Source organism: Lithobates pipiens, unplaced genomic scaffold (assembly GCF_037356315.1).
Source record: "Lithobates pipiens isolate NorthernLeopardFrog02 unplaced genomic scaffold, aLitPip1_a1.2 Scaffold_23, whole genome shotgun sequence".
NCBI lineage: Eukaryota > Metazoa > Chordata > Amphibia > Anura > Ranidae > Lithobates > Lithobates pipiens.
Genome location: NW_027507785.1, coordinates 74692730 through 74708739, shown reverse-complemented (window position 1 = coordinate 74708739; position 16010 = coordinate 74692730). Strand labels below are relative to the sequence as shown.

Here is a 16010-nt window from a genome sequence, read left to right as displayed (position 1 = left end):
CTGATGGCCTGGTGACAGGAACTATGGTACTCTGATGGGCTACAGATAGGTAAAATAAGATAAGAATTTATCTTAATTTGCAAATAAGGATCATCTCTTCCTCATAGAACAGTGAGCGGGGCATGGTGGTGAGAAGAAATTAGCAGCAGTACAAGCAACTTCCTGGAGGGGTGTGATGTCATACCTGTGTACTGGCCACCGCTTGCGGGAACCAGATATGTGCCACAGGTACATACCTCCACGCACACAGCAACTGCGCATCTCACATACACAATGGTCGCGCTCCTAGATGCATTTGGCGCATCTAGCTGCAGGAACCCAATTTTTATGGAAATTAATAGTAAAGCAGATGCAGATTTCCAGGACTGGACTAACACATTTTTATAGTGAAATGCAACTGGTGTTTTCTATTAAACAAGGTCTAAAAGGGCCATTGACATGCATCACAATTGAACTTAGGAATGTGTCTTTACAAAGTTAAGCTAAATTAAATCCTTTCTTATTTTTGCTTGAGGATAGAGTGCAGAGGGATTAGAAGTCTTGTCAGTTTTTGGGGCTGTCTACATCTCTGATAGAGTGAAAACACCTCCTAAATTTTGCCAGTTTCTCCTTCAAATTTATTCACTTCCTGTCACATAGCCAAACAGGAAGTGAGGGTAAAACCCTATCAATGTCTTTCCTTGGGGACACACAGGTCAATCTAAATAGTTTCCTTATTAGGTAAATTGCACGCTAGCATTTTGCTCTGTACACCCCAAATTATTAGGTATCTTGGACTTTGTGGTTTATTTACTAAAGGCAACTCCACTTTGCACTACAAGTGCGCTTGGAAGTGCAGTTGCTGGAGATTCGAGGGGGACATGCAAGGAAATTAAAAAAACAGCATCTTTGCTTCTACATGGTTGGATGATAAAATAATCAGTGCTTCCCCTCAGATTTACAGCGAGTACACTTGTATTGCAGAGTGGATTTGCCTTTAATAAACCCCCAAATACCTAATAATTTGGAGTGTACACAACAAAGTGCTAGGGTGCTAGAGTGCAATTTGCCTAATGGGGACACTAGTTAGATTGACCTGTGTGTCCACAAGGAAAAACATTGGTAGGGTTTTACCTCCACTTCCTGTTTGGCTATGTGACAGGAAGTGAAGCCAATTTTCAGTAAAGGGACACAAAGCCCAACCTAAAAAAGACAAGCAGTGGTTATAACACTCACTTGGTTTCCCTCAAATGCCCACAATTAGAATAGAATTTTCTTGAGCTAGATTTCAGCTCAGTGTTCTAAATCAGTGTTCTTCAACCCTGTTCCCAAGTACCCTCAACAGGCCATGTTTGTAGGTTTTCCTTCATCTTGTACAGGTGCTTTAAATCACAGTCAATGGCTTGGTATTTTGGACAGCTATTTTAGCTAGGATAAATTCCCAAGACATGTCCTGTCAGGGGTACTTGAGGACTGAGGTTAAGAACCACTATGCTAAAATGGAAAATTGAATACTTACCTCTCTGTAATTTTCCTTTCCTGGTGCCTATCCATGGCAGCATGCGCACAATCCATGCATATGCTACCATGAAGGCACCAGGAAAGTAGCTTTTAGACAAATCACACCTTTTTTTGTTTTGCCATGCCAATCAGCCTAGTTAAAGCGGGAGTCCGCCATTTTTTTTTTAAAAGCCAGTAGCTACAAATACTGCAGCTGCTGACTTTTAAAATAATGACACTTACCCGCCCAGTGCGCCCGCGATGTCGGCACCCGAAGCCGATCTCTCGATCATCTTGGGTATGGGAATCAGGAAGTGGAGCCTTGTGGCTTCATTTCCCGGTTCCCTACTGCGCATGCGCGTGTCGCGCTGCGCAATAAGGATGGTCGCCGCTGTCTCCCAGCAGTGTGTGTTTCCCAGCAGACAGCGGGGGACCTTCGGAAAGGGGCGTAGATTCTGCGGAAAGGGGCATAGCTTCTGCAGATATCTATGCCGGAAGTGGGTGCAGATACCTGTACTGTACAGGTACCTGCACCCCCTCCCCCCTGAAAGGTGCCAATTGTGGCGCCGGAGGGGGGGAGGGTTCCAATGAGCGGAAGCTCCACTTTAAGGTGGAGCTCTGCTTTAAGCTGCAGCTGGGAAATCTGTTGTATGAAAATTGTTTGGGGGGGGGGGTGTAAAATGCATTACTTGGGTTGAGCATGCATCTGCAAAACACATTTTTAACAAAACGCATAAAACATAAAAATTTGCTACACATTTTATTGGTCAACAAAACAGGACTTGGGAAAGAGCAAGGAAAGCAAAAAACACATGTATGTTAATTTGAGACACTTACAGAATATGGTTTTGAGGTCTGACCATTTTGCAGAGGAAACGAACAGGAGTTAAAAGGACTGCACCCACAAACGGATAGTCTCTTAAGGATTTTAACATTTATTAGTCACAACATCTTAAGGAAGATTTTGCAAAATAATGCAGCACAAACAATTAAATCAAAGTGAAACTAACAACCTACAAACATTGACAACATCAAAAATATTTCAGTAAAAAATATCCCCCCCCCCCACAGAAATTAAAATAAACAACAGTAAAATACTTGCTGTAAAACACATCTATTTTGCAAAGACATAACAAAAAAAATACAAAGAGAAAGTACATGTCACACACACACACCCAGAACAACCTAAATGCAGCTAGCACAAAATAAGCCACCCCCTGTCCAAAATTAAGCACATCATCCAGCATGCTACAAAATTACAGATGGGACAAACAACCCCCAGTCCAGGGGGGCAAACAAAGAGCCTAGCATGGGCAAAAGTTATACAACAAATACCATTGCAGTCTATGGGAACTGACTTTAATTGAACTGATGTTAATTTTTCTAGTCCCCACCTGGTTGGCTTAAATCTTAAATTCCAGTTATTGGCCTTAAAATGGGTATGGCCCAGGTCCCACCCTGAGGGACATATATCAATGTCACCAATTTGGACAACCTCAAAAACAAAACAAGGAAAAGTGCCTTTAAAAATGCAAAATTGATTAAAAGCTAGTAACATGGGGGGGGGGGGGGGGGAACTTACTCTGCCTGTAAAGTGGTGCATCTGTAGCATGTATCCAAAATGCTGCTTCAAAGATAGAAAATACAGCTTTAGAGAAAACTTACAAATTTACATTGCAGCTGCAAGATTTGAACGCAAAACAAAACATAGCCCCCCCCCCCCCCCCACTCCCCCCAATACTTACGAGGCTACTTGGGTCTGTTAAGGCTTAACATTAGAACCTCCACGGGAAAAATACCACCCCAAACGGAAAAAATATTTTGCCCATCCTACACGCTAGCCAAACCCCTAGCCAAACACACAGGAAGCCAGCCCATGAAGGGGGTGGATGCTTGGGGGGAGGAGGGGCTCGGTCACCCCAAAATTCAACCATCTTGTTCCCTTATTCAGGAGGACAAGGGCCTCTTCCACACAACCCTAGGCTGGGGTTGTGGGGGGCTGCAGACAGGGGGCCTCACAGAATGTGGAAAGCCCCTTTAAACTAGTGGATACAAGGTGCTTTGTGGTTGGTATTGGGCTGAGCCCAACATGCCCCAAAGGCAGCCAGCTATGTTGAGTGCATGTGCGTTGTATGGTTCAGGAGGGGGTTGGGTGATTGCTCTTCTCGCCCCTTTCCTAGCTGGCCCTGTTGTATGCTCTGAAAATGGATGTGGTTTGGATTGGTGAAGGCAGCTCACAGCCTTTTGAGAATGGAGTGGAGTGTGGAGTTAACCTTTAAAAGCAAAAGCTAGCCCATGGAAATCCAAGGGATTAGAGGGGGGAGACAAGAGCATTGAAGAATGGAGTATGGATTTCCCCTTTAAAAGCAAAAAGGTAAATGCCCTTTTAGGAGGAGCTAGAGGAGCGAGAGTCTTTTTGCATAATTGTAACAAGGTGCTTAGAGGTGCGCCCGTTCAACACGTGCAATAGCATATATGTTGCTTAACATTTACTAAGATTTTGGCCACGCAGTGAGCAAACTCATGTGAACGAGTGCAAGAGCTGCTTGCGCATGAGCACTGCTTACTCTCGCACAGTTCTAAATGTACTTGCAGGCACAGCAGGTTTTCTCTGAAAAAGTTACGTTCTCATTCTATTTTGGGCATATTTGTTACTTGGGCAGTTGTTACTAAACTTCCTCACATCCTCCCACATCACCCCATAATATTGGTACCTCCATCTTCTGTCAATATTGAATTGGAGATGCCGTGTTCCATGTCCATAGTGGCGCACAGATTGCATTTTCCTGTGCGCCAAGATCACTATAGTAAATGGGGGATTTGAGCTCTGTTACCGGGGCACCATTTCGTAAATATGAAAATGTGCGTTGCCTCTCGTTATGCGCCTCTACTGATGGGGCACGGCTTTCGTAAATCACCCCCACTGTTTTGATCTACATGTAGTATTATTAATACTATTATTATTATTATACAAGATTTATATATCGTCGACAGTTTAAGCAGCACTTTACAACTTGAGGGTAGACAGTACAACTACAATACACTTTAATACAGTTCCAGGGTCCATGCTCACCACCAAAAATCTCTACATTCCCCCCTTCTCCCCTTTTGACCCCCATTGCCAGTATTTGTTGCTTTAAAGTAGAACTATGGGCAAAACTTTTATTTTCATTTTGGATAGAGCAAGGGAGGGTAAACATTTTTTTTTGCCATCTGTGTCCCATTGTGGAGATTTTCCTTCACTTCCTGTCCCATAGCCCAAGCAGGAAGTGAGAGGAAATCCCTGCAAATTAAGAGACTTTCTTGAGGACCCACAGGTCACCAGAACTAGTGTCCCCATTGGAAGATTTCTCCTCTATCACTTTTTGGGGACAGCCCAATTTGCAATTTTCTTTTACTTTCACTTTCAATGATAATGGTAAACAAGACAAACAAAGAGGGAGAATCTCCAGGGCCGAGGCAGAAATAAAAACCTGATGGGTGTTCTAATCCATCTCTAAAAAAAAAACAGCTAACAAACATGTTATACTTACCTGCTGCACAGAGAATCCCAGATCCTCCAGATCCTCCTCTTCTTTAGGACCCCCTGGCACTCCTCCCCCTTGACCAGTGCCCCCCATAGCTTGCTATGGGGCACTAGTGCATGTTAGCTCCAAGCCCTGCTCTATGCGACCATAAGACATATATGGCCTGCCCCCCCCTCCTCATTGGCTCACTGGCTGTGATTGACAGCAGTCGGACAGCTGAGGCTCTTGTGCACATCACTGGATCAAGAGGGGGCTCAGGTGAGTATTGTCATAATGATGTTGATGTACTAAAACTGTAAAGTGCAAAATCTGGTGCAGCCCTGCATGAACACCAATCAGCTTCCAGGTTTTTTTTTTCAAAGCTTAATTGAACAAACTGAAGTTAGCAGCTGACTGGCTACCATGCACAGCTGCACCACATTTTTCACTCTCCAGTTTTAGCAAATCAAGCATGCAGCAGACCGGTTAGGTGTGAATGGGCATTTGAAGAGTGAACGTAAGTGCTAAAAATGAATGATCATTTATTCCACAAATACATAGTCCTCTCATGTTGGCAGCAAATAATCCAGTATATCAAATATTCATTGTAACCACCAACCTTGTCACAAATGCCAACATTTTAGGGCTATCGAGTTTCCCTTTATTAAGTTTTAGACATACATTTACACACAGAGTGCATAATTTATACAATATAACTCCTCCAAATCACAGCTGGAAAGAAGTTAAAATGAAATTTTTAAGCATGTTGGGAGTCTATATGCATTAACATAAACTACTATAGATGTTGTCAAACAAATTGTAGTTTAGTGCACTTAACCTATAATGCATCTCATATGCCTCCATAATCATGCTGAAAAATTGTGTGTGAATGTCTGGGGTAGGAGCGTTGAGCAGCTGAAATCTGGCAGTTGTTGTCCTGCCAGCTGCCGGATCCTACAAACCATCTTGTAGCAGTGGCACCCAGAGATTAACACTCTCTGTAGTACAGAACCTTGTTGTTAAAATGGACTGTCACATATCTGGTTGGAGGCCAAGATGATGAGAGGGCCTCCCGTATGCTTCTGGTCAAGGCCGCACTTGGATTGGAGCACAGGGAGTTAGAGGGCACATATTGGAATGGGTGCCAATATTCCAGGACAGGAAAGTCCCTGAAAAGAGGAAGACCAGAAGGCCAAGACACTGGAACACACAGCAGGCTGGAAGGAAGGTTTGGGCAGGCAGGGTAACAGGTGTGTTGTGGTTAGTAGGCAGGCCAAGATGACGCCAGAAGATCTGCTAAGGTGAGCCACAGTCAGGAGTCAGCCAAGGTCAAACTGGGAATCCACAGACAAAAGCCAATGTCAATAACAGGAGAGGCAGAAAGGCAAAGAGAGACAAGTCCATGGACATACCAGGTCAACAATGTGAAAGCAAATCTCACTGAAGATCTTATAGCAACTTCCTGGCCCATCTATGTTCCTTATCCTTGTGTATAGTCACTGTTTAAAAAAAAGGTGAACTAACCCTTTAAATAGGAATCGATGCATGCACGTATGTGCAAACAGGCTGACTCACTCAGGCACACTGTGCTGACGTATGAGCCAAGATTGGGATTAGGCATACATTCCCACATGCCTGCATGCACATACATCAGCACAGTGTGCCTACGTGGGTTAGCATGCTCGCACAAATGTGTATGCACATGCATTTGGCTGTAAATGATCTCTGTTCCATGAAATGGCGAATGTGCACATCGTCTTCTGATGCTGTCCTGACATGGACCTTGCACTAAAATAGCAAGGCCCAAATATTTATAAAGGGCACCATTCCCTATGTCAAAAAACTACACTAAAATAAAAAAAGGTGTATAAAAATATTTAGTTAATACCTTACCCTCTCTGTTCCACCTGCGGCACCTAGGTGAGGGTAACATCACCATTCTTCTGACAAGAGTAACCTAAATCTCATGAGAAAATGTTGCTGTAGTGTGCCAGCATGGCATATTCCAACTTACATGTTCTTCAATACTGCACTTTTGTGAGTGTGCATTTCATTGGCTTATTGTCTTTTAATAAAATATTTTTTGGGTAATGCACTGGGTGTTTGCGCCTTCCCCGTTTGTTGTCTTTGTAGTTTCATGTTGAATTGGACTCTGCCTATCTGAGGTCGGCTCCATCTGCTAAGCATTGGGCCATGTATGGACGTGTCGCCTGTGCAGCCATTTCCCTTTGTGCTGGAAGTGATTGCTTTTCTTTTCTTACTGTATGCTTTTCTATACTATCACAGCACCCTGCTTCAGTACTCCTTTTAAAGCAGTTGTAAGCTCTGTAAAAAAAAAAACTATAAGACAAAGGCATAATAAGCTAGTAAGCACCGCATACTAGCTCATTATGAAATACCTAGAAGTATCCTAAGAGGCGCCCGGTCACCACTGAGAACGCTGGCATGTTCCCCCAGCGTTACTTCCGGGTTCGCGGGCTCCAGCGGACGTCACTCCTGCACATGTGCATTGGAACCCCACGGTTCCGGCAAGAAGCTTTGAAGTTCCAACAGAATAACCCGGACCTTCTTCAGAGCACATCTGCCGCTGAGGTCAGAGGCTGCATGCAGGGTGAATATCTCCTAAACGTTGCAGATTTAGGAGATGTTCATTTTGCCTACAGTTAAGCCTTATTATAGGCTTAGCTGTAGGTAAAAATCACAAAGCAGGGTATACAACCACTTTAATAAGAGTCCTAATGTAGGCAGTGGGATGGCTTTTGGGGGGAATTATGCAGATATCAAAATGCCTTTGTGGGTGGATGCCAGTGATCAGGAGTGGGATAGGCACAGTATATGTACAAGGAGCACCCTAGGTACCAACCACATCTGATGCTGAACTTCTATGATTAACCTCCCTGCCGGTGTGATTCAGTCTGGATTTAGGTGCTGAAAGCGGTACAATTATTTTGCATGGAAATCTGCCGTTTTATTTTGTAGTCCTGTAATTCTTAGGAATAACTCTCTTAAAACGGGAGTCCGCCGGGACTCCGCGTTTTTTTTTTTTTTTAACCACTTGCTTACTGGGCACTTAAACCCCCCTCAGTCCCAGACCAATTTTCAGCTTTCAGCGCTGATGCACTTTGAATGACAATTGCGCGGGCATACAACACTGTACCCAAATGAAATTTTTATCATTTTTTTCCCACAAATAGAGCTTTCTTTTGGTGGTATTTAGTTACAGCTCGGAGTTTTATTTTTTGCTAAACAAACAAAAAAAGATGCAAAAAAAAAAAAAAAAAATCATGTTTTAATAGTTTGTTATAAAATTTTGCAAACGGGTCATTTTTCTCCTTCATTGAAGTGCGCTGATAAGGCGGCACTGATAGGCTGCATTGGTGGGCACTGATGGGCTGCATTGGTGGGCACTGATAGGCTGCATTGGTGGGCACTGATAGGCTGCACTGGTGGGCACTGATAGGCATAGTTAAGGCGGCACTAATAGGCACAGATAAGGCGGCACCGATGGGCACAGATAAGGCGGCACTGATGGGCAAAGATGGGCACAGATAAGATGGCACGGATGGGTGGCACGGATAAGTGGCACGGATAAGTGGCACGGATGGGCACTGATAGGTACCACAGATAGATGGGACTGATGGGCACTGATAGGTGGCACTGATAGGTGGCTCTGATAGGTGGCACTGCTGGGCACTGATGGGCGGCACTGCTGGGCACTGATGGGCGGCACTGCTGGGCACTGATGGGCGGCACTGGGGTGCAGCACCTTTGAGGCAGATTGGGTGGCACTGTGGGTGGCACTGTGGGTGGCACTGTGGGGTGGCACTGTGGGGTGGCACTGTGGGTGGCACTGTGGGTGGCACTGTGGGTGGCACTGTGGGCACTATGGGCACAGACGGGGGGCACTTACTTTTACTTTTAGTTATTCTTCAGGATGGCACTGCGGGAGGCAGGTGGGCACTGGCAGGTGGCATGTGGTGCCTTGCATTGCTAGCCGTGATCGGGACTGATGTCCCGATCACGGCCGCCGGTGATCGGCTTTTTTTTTTTCTCCTCGCGCTGTCAGCGCGAGGAGGAATAATAGCCGATTACCGGCTCCGTTCTATCACATGATCAGCTGTCATTGGCTGACAGCTGATCACGTGATAAGGGGTCGGGATCGACCCCTTACACGGATCGGTGATCAGGCGAGTCTCACGGACTCGCCGATCACAGAGCGCGCCGCGCGCGCCCCTCAGGGGGCGCGCAGGCCGCTCGTAACCGGGACGACGTCAATAGACGTAGTCCCGGAAATCTAGGTCCGCGCTAATGCCGTCATTCGGCAATAGCGCGGTACCCAAGTGGTTAAAGCCAGCAGCTACAAATACTGCAGCTGCTGACTTTTAAAATAGTGACACTTACCTGTCCAGCGCGCCCGCGATGTCGGCACCCGAAGCCGATCTCTAGATCGTCACTCGGGTGCTGCCGCCGCCATCTTGGGTATGGGAATCAGGAAATGGAGCCTTTCGGCTTCATTTCCCGGTTCCCTACTGCGCATGCGCGAGTCACGCTGCGCAATAAGGACGGTCCCCGCTGCCTCTGGGATCTGTGTGTTTCCCAGCAGGCAGCGGGGCACTTGTGGAAGGGGGCGGGCACTTGCGGAAAGGGGCGTAATCTACGCCCCTTTCCACAGAGAGCTATCCCGGAAGTGGGTGCAGTTACCTGGATTATCCAGGTAACTGCACCCCCCCCCCCCTGAAAGGTGCCAATTGTGGCGTCGGAGGGGGGGAGGGTTCCGATGAGCGGAAGGTCCATTTTAGGGTGGACCTCCACTTTAAATCTCTTCAAACCAGAGTCTAGCAGACATCCCGGGTATGATAAAGTTTATAATATAATAAATAATAATAAAAATTATTCAGTAATGTAATCAAATCCTAAAACACTGAAAAAGGGACACGTTTTGGTTGCTATGGACAATCTCCAAATTCCAGACAGAAAAAACAGTATTTATAATATAAAAGTGCATGCAGGGCATTGCACAGACCACTAGGGACAAAGGGGGTGTGTATTTTTTAATACAGCACTGTAATCTGTAAGATTGTGTGTGTGTTTTGTGTGTTTTTACTTTTTTGAATTTGCCGCCGTTCTCCGATCCCGTGCGCCGTAACGCCGCAGGGAACGGAGCTCGGCGGCATTCGGCACTGTGTGAATCGAGGGGAGGACAGCTCGATCACACAGCGCAGAGGACATCGCTGGATCCAGGGGACAAGGTAAGTAAGTCTCACTGTGTCCTCCCCTGCATCCAGCGAAGCGATCAGAGTCTGGCTCGGGGTTACCGCTCCTGCTAGTAAATTCCCAACCCAGCCAGACTCGGGATTACCGCCAGGGAGGTTAAAATAAATGAAAGGACAGGTCAGGGACAATCAGGCTAGGGAAGAAAGAGCTGAAAAATGGCAGACACCCTCCATCCAGGAACTGAGGATCTATCTCACTCGCTACAGCTTCTAATTCACACTGTGAGAAGTTCACAGTTTGCAGTGAAATTTTGTGCGCTATTTTGAGGCAGGCTGTGCAAGACTGATAGTAGGGCTGGAGTTCAGCTTTAAACCTAAAGACAACCCTCAAGACACCGCTGTCATTCCTGAAGCAAGGCGGATAAGAAAAGTGTGACATCCAGTTTGTTTTGTTACTTATTCTCCCCTCCAATGTCAGGACTGTTTAGTATTCTCCCGATCTGGCACAGAATGTGGTACTTGGTCTTTGCATGTTGATTGTATTGATTACAGTTCAAAGCCTTGATGACGCATAACTAAGTGTCTTTAATTAATCAGAATATGCTTCATTACTTTTCTTTCTGAGCTGAGGAGATAAACAAGAAGCTATTTTAAGATATTGTAGGTCACTTACAAAAATATACCACTATCTGTGAAAACACAGCAAATCTGACATTTCATTTGACAAACAACACTAAATGCGTCAAGACTTTAGAGTTGTACTTTGAATTATTTGCCCACCGATTGCCAGAGCAGGCTTCAGCAAATCAGTTTTTTTTTTTGCATTGTCATAAAATTTACTTTTAATTGTAGCAAAGTACTTGGCTAAATAATGGAGAGTGAGAGGAACACTGGCTGAAGGTCTTTTCTGTATCTGCTGTCCTGCAGTGCTGAACAGGTTAGCAGCTATATCAGCAAGAGGTGGGAACTGCTGAGAGCTGCACTGTGGGAACTGTGGTATCACGTACCTGGTAGTAGAGCATGATAGGACGATGAAGGCCTCTCTTACACCTCTGACTCGGGGCCTCTGATAGTGTGGACAGAAGATGCAGGAGTGCAGAGTCGCACAAGTGCCAGGAAGTCTTGCAAGCAGCAGGGCAGATGTCCTTGCTGGGCTGGTGAAGTTGTCAGAGGGCTTCAGCAGGAAGACCGGCAGGTAGGCAGTTGGTGCAGGTAACAGCAGACAGGATAGCAGGGTCAGGCAGGCTGGGTCATATACCAGCTTGGAGAATCAGATACAGGACACAGGCAGGAACATAGTCAGGAGGCAGGCCAGGTCTGGAACTGGATTAGTCGAACAGGAGCCAAAGGAGCAGACAGAAGATTGGTCACAGGATCAGCCAAGGTCGGTGAAGGTGGAGTTCAAGGAATGGTCAAGGCAAGCTGGGTAGATAACTGGAATTAGGATACAAGTTCACAGATAGCAGGATGCACGGAAGGCTGAAGAAAAAGCAGCACTTGATCTAAGCACTGGCTGGGTTTAAATAGTCTACTTGGCACCAGCATCAATCACGGGTGCTCGCAAGCGTCGGCATGCCCGGAGATGCGCGATGGCTTGTGTTTGCACGCCAGTTCGCGCATGCGCACTTCTGTTCGCCAATGCCCAATTCTTACGAGCAAGTGGAACCAGTGTTAGTTTGCGCCCGGAGTTCTTCTAGAGGGATTGACTTGTCTGCTGGCATGTGTATCCTGACATATAGTCCAAAGGAGAGAGATGCTGCTGTAATCAAGACCTACTGAACTGCATTTCCCAAGTGGAAATTGCCAGGAGGAGGGGAAAGCGCTGCATTTTCTCAAGCTTTACAGGACACAGCTTCCTTTTGCCACGAGGGAGACCAGAAAGTGCACATCGCTGTCCACTGCTGCATGTGTGTGGCAGGATCTGGAGTGCTGAGTTTAGGAGTGCCGACAGCTAGGGCTACCTTGGTGCAGGGAGTGGACTAATGGCTGTGTTTGTGACCAGATGGTGAGCTGCTGCTGTGGGGATTAACTATCTGCTACTAGAGATACACAGATCAGCGCTACAGCCATTGGCTGAAAGGACTGATCGAATGCTGGTTTTCCAGCAGGATTGCTCGACAGAAGCTGGTTGTCACCTATGTCTTTATGGACCTTGCTTTCTGCACTGGTCTAAATCATTTGGTGGAGGGGGGGGTTATGGTGTGAGGTTGTTTTCCAGGGGTTGGGTTGGCCCCTTAGTTCCAGTGAAGAGAACTCATAAGACATCAGCATACCAAGACATTTTGGACAATTTCATGCTCCCAACTTTGTTGGAACAGTTTGGGGAGGGCCCCTTTCTGTTCCAACATGACTGTGCACCAGTGCACAAAGCAAGGTTCATAAAGACATGGATGAGCGTGTCTGGTATTTTATTATGTAATCATGCTTTCTTAACTTAACTCCAAAGCACACATCAGAATTGCTTTTTAAATATCAGTTGTAGCGTTTGCATTGAGGGACCTTGAGAAAGCTACCACCTAATAAAGAATTGGAATGTTTATGGGTGTATTAACTACTTCAGATCTGCGATATAGCTGAATGCTGGCTACAGAGCGGACCTGCTTTGCCAGGAGTACATCTATTGACGTCCTGCCATGCCTGAGCGGCCTGCACATGCCCTGTAGGGCACGCACAGGGCGCTCTCTGTGATTAGCGAGTCTATGAGACTTGCTGGATCACAGATCGGAGTAAGGGGTTGATCCCGACCCCTTACCATGTGATCAGCTGTCAGCCAATGACAGCTGATCATGTGATGTAAACAGAGCCGGTAATATATTTTCTCCTCGCGCTGACAGCATATCAATGAAGGAGAAAAATTACCCGTTTGCAAAATTTGATGTCGACCTATGAAACCTGGTTTTTATTTTTTTTTCAAAATTTTCCATCTTTTTGGAGAAAGCTCTATTTTGGTGAAAAAAATGATAAAAATTGAATTTGGGTACAGTGTTGTATGACCGTGCAATTGTCATTCAAAGTGCATCAGCGCTGAAAATTGGTCTGGGCAGAAGGGGGGTTTAAGTGCCCAGTAAGCAAGTGGTTAAATAATAGTGGACATTTATTGATGAACCAATCCTGAAGCAAAACTGTATATAGATTATACGGGTGTCAGATGTCCACTAATGGTAGATACAGCCGGCACTTTGCTCTTGCCTGAACTGTACCTACAGTAAAGAAACATCTTATAAATGTGTTGCTTTTACAAGAGCCACTGAGTGTATATGGATCAACATCCTAAGCAAACCCAGCATTCATAATAATGTCCAGAGAGTGTTTGAAGAGAATTACTTCCCCCTGTATTCCTGTTGTGTATCAAAAGCTTTCCCTACAAACTACCTTCCAGTTGTGGTTTCTCTTATGTTTGTCAGCCTGTCAACATCCCCGCAGCAGCCAGTGATGATCTAAAGCAATCCTGGTGTTGATCATTACCATGTTACTAAAGTGTCTTAGCGAGTGTCATGTTAGGCGTTCGCAGTTTAAGACAGCTTTGTTATCCAGTCTCAAGTCACACTTTAGGATGTGACATGTTGAAAATGGTGGTATGTACTGCTGAAAAAAAAAATCACTTTGCACTTATAGAGCTTTCAAGACATTTCAGAGCTATGAATCCCGGTATCCGCAATGCCAGACTAGAGATAGAAGAGTACTTGTATACTGTAGGAAACTAGTCCATACCGAGCTTTACCAAAACCATTGGGGTAATCGTTTTTTTTTTTTCACACCTGCAAATTTTAAAAAGCAATATTTTATATCTTATTTTCTTAATCTGTTTGTTTTACAAAAAAAAAAAACATATTTAATACAGGGCATATCTGCAACAGTGCAACAGCTAGTTCTAATAAGAAACCCCAGCACTGTGCTCTGTGCTGCATGCATGCTTTGTGATTGTCTCTGTGTAAATGAAAATCCAGAGTTCTATCTCTGCAATCTCTGATTCTGACTCATTGGATTTGTAATGCAATTTCTTCTTATTCAGATCTATTCACAAAATACTGTAGTCTCACACCTTAAAGACAAACCATTGAGATGCACTCACCCTTAATTTTCATGGAGGTTACCATTGGTGTGCGCAGCCTATTGCATTAGGGTGTGCATCCTAAAAGTTCAAACACACATGCGCAGTAGAGCAGTGGATCGTGTTAGTAGGGATGAGATTCGTGTCAGTAGAGCAGTGGATGGTGTCAGTAAAGCAGTAGTTGGTGTCAGTCAGGCAGTGAGTGGTGTCAGTCGGGCAGTGGGTGGTGTCAGTAGGGCAGTGGATGGTGTCAGTGGGGCAGTAAAGCAGTGGATGATGTCAGTAGGGCAGTGAGTGGTGTCAGTAGGGCAGTGGGAGGTGTCAGTAGGGCAGTGGGGCAGTAAAGCAGTGGATGGTGTCAGTAGGGCAGTGGGTAGTGTCAGTTGAGCAGAGGACGGTGTCAGTAGAGCAGAGGACGGTGTCAGTAGAGCAGAGGACGGTGTCAGTAGAGCAGAGGACGGTGTCAGTAGAGCAGTGGATGGTGTCAGTAGAGCAGTGGGTGGTGTCAGTAAAGCAGTGGAAGGTGTCAGTAGGGCAGTGGGTGGTGTCAGTAGGACAGTGGATGGAGTCAGTAGAGCAGAGAACAGTGTCAGTAGAGCAGAGGACGGTGTTAGTAGGGCAGTGGACGGTGTTAGTAGGGCAGTGGAGGGTATCAGTAGGGCAGTGGACGGTGTCAGTAGAGCAGAGGACGGTGTCAGTAGAGCAGTGGATGGTGTCAGTAGAGCAGAGGACGGTGTCAGTAGGGCAGTGGATGGTGTCATTAGGGGAGTGGACGTGTCAGTAGAGCAGTGGACGGTGTCAGTAGGGCAGTGGACGGTGTCAGTAGGGCAGTGGACGGTGTCAGTAGGGCAGTGGACGGTGTCAGTAAAGCAGTGGACGGTGTCAGTAGAGCAGTGGATGGTGTTAGTAGGGATGAGATGTCAGTAGTTTTTTGTTTTTATTATTTTATTTTGTTATTTTTTACAATTTTTAAAAATAATTTTTTCATAATTTTTTTTTATATATTTTTTTACAATGTGTTGGGAGCCCCATTGAGGGGCATTGGTGAAATAGCAGAGAAAGGGACTGAGGACAGAGATTCCCCAGTCCTTTTCTCTGTAGCCTCAGCTGTCATCGGGGTCCAGCAGGGGTAAACTGCACTGCGCAAGGTGATTAGGGTGTGCCCAGGCACACCCCTCACACCCTGTGCGCACGCCAATGGAGGTTACGTTTTTTGCAGAGTAGAAGTCAGCACTAGAGTGGATAATGCTGTCAACTAAATATACATAAACCTCTCAAATGGTATACTTACATGGGGTGCAGCAAACCTACACATGAAAAGAATAGAAGGAATCACAAAAAAAATTCCTATTACATGAATGCAAGTGAATATATAAAACTGTCCCTTTAAGAACAAAAATCATTTATTAATTATAATTATAATTATATTATTATATTATTAATTATTATTATATATTATATTATTAAATATATTATAATTAATTCCACTGATTATATCCATGTGGCCATGTATTTCTTCCACCAAACAGAGGACCTAACAGTATACAGAGTAAAAGTCAGTGGCAGACTGAATAACGTTGGCAGCCAGTAATGTGGGTTAATATACCAAAACTTCCCCAATGAAATATTTATATAGGGTGCGGCACCAAATTATAATATAAAACAATTATAACAATTTATGATAGGTTCTCTTTTTTGATTCCTTCTTTTCTTTTCACTTGTTGCTTTGTTTTTATTGTAAATTGGAGCTGCACCTATATA

General features: G+C 45.1%; 1 protein-coding gene across 1 annotated transcript in view; it reads left to right on the top strand.

Annotated features, from left to right (window-relative positions):
- The window catches only part of CFAP20DC (CFAP20 domain containing), a 490970-nt gene that overhangs the window by 449824 nt on the left and 25136 nt on the right, over window positions 1-16010 (top strand). The gene's annotated exons all lie outside the window — the stretch shown is intronic.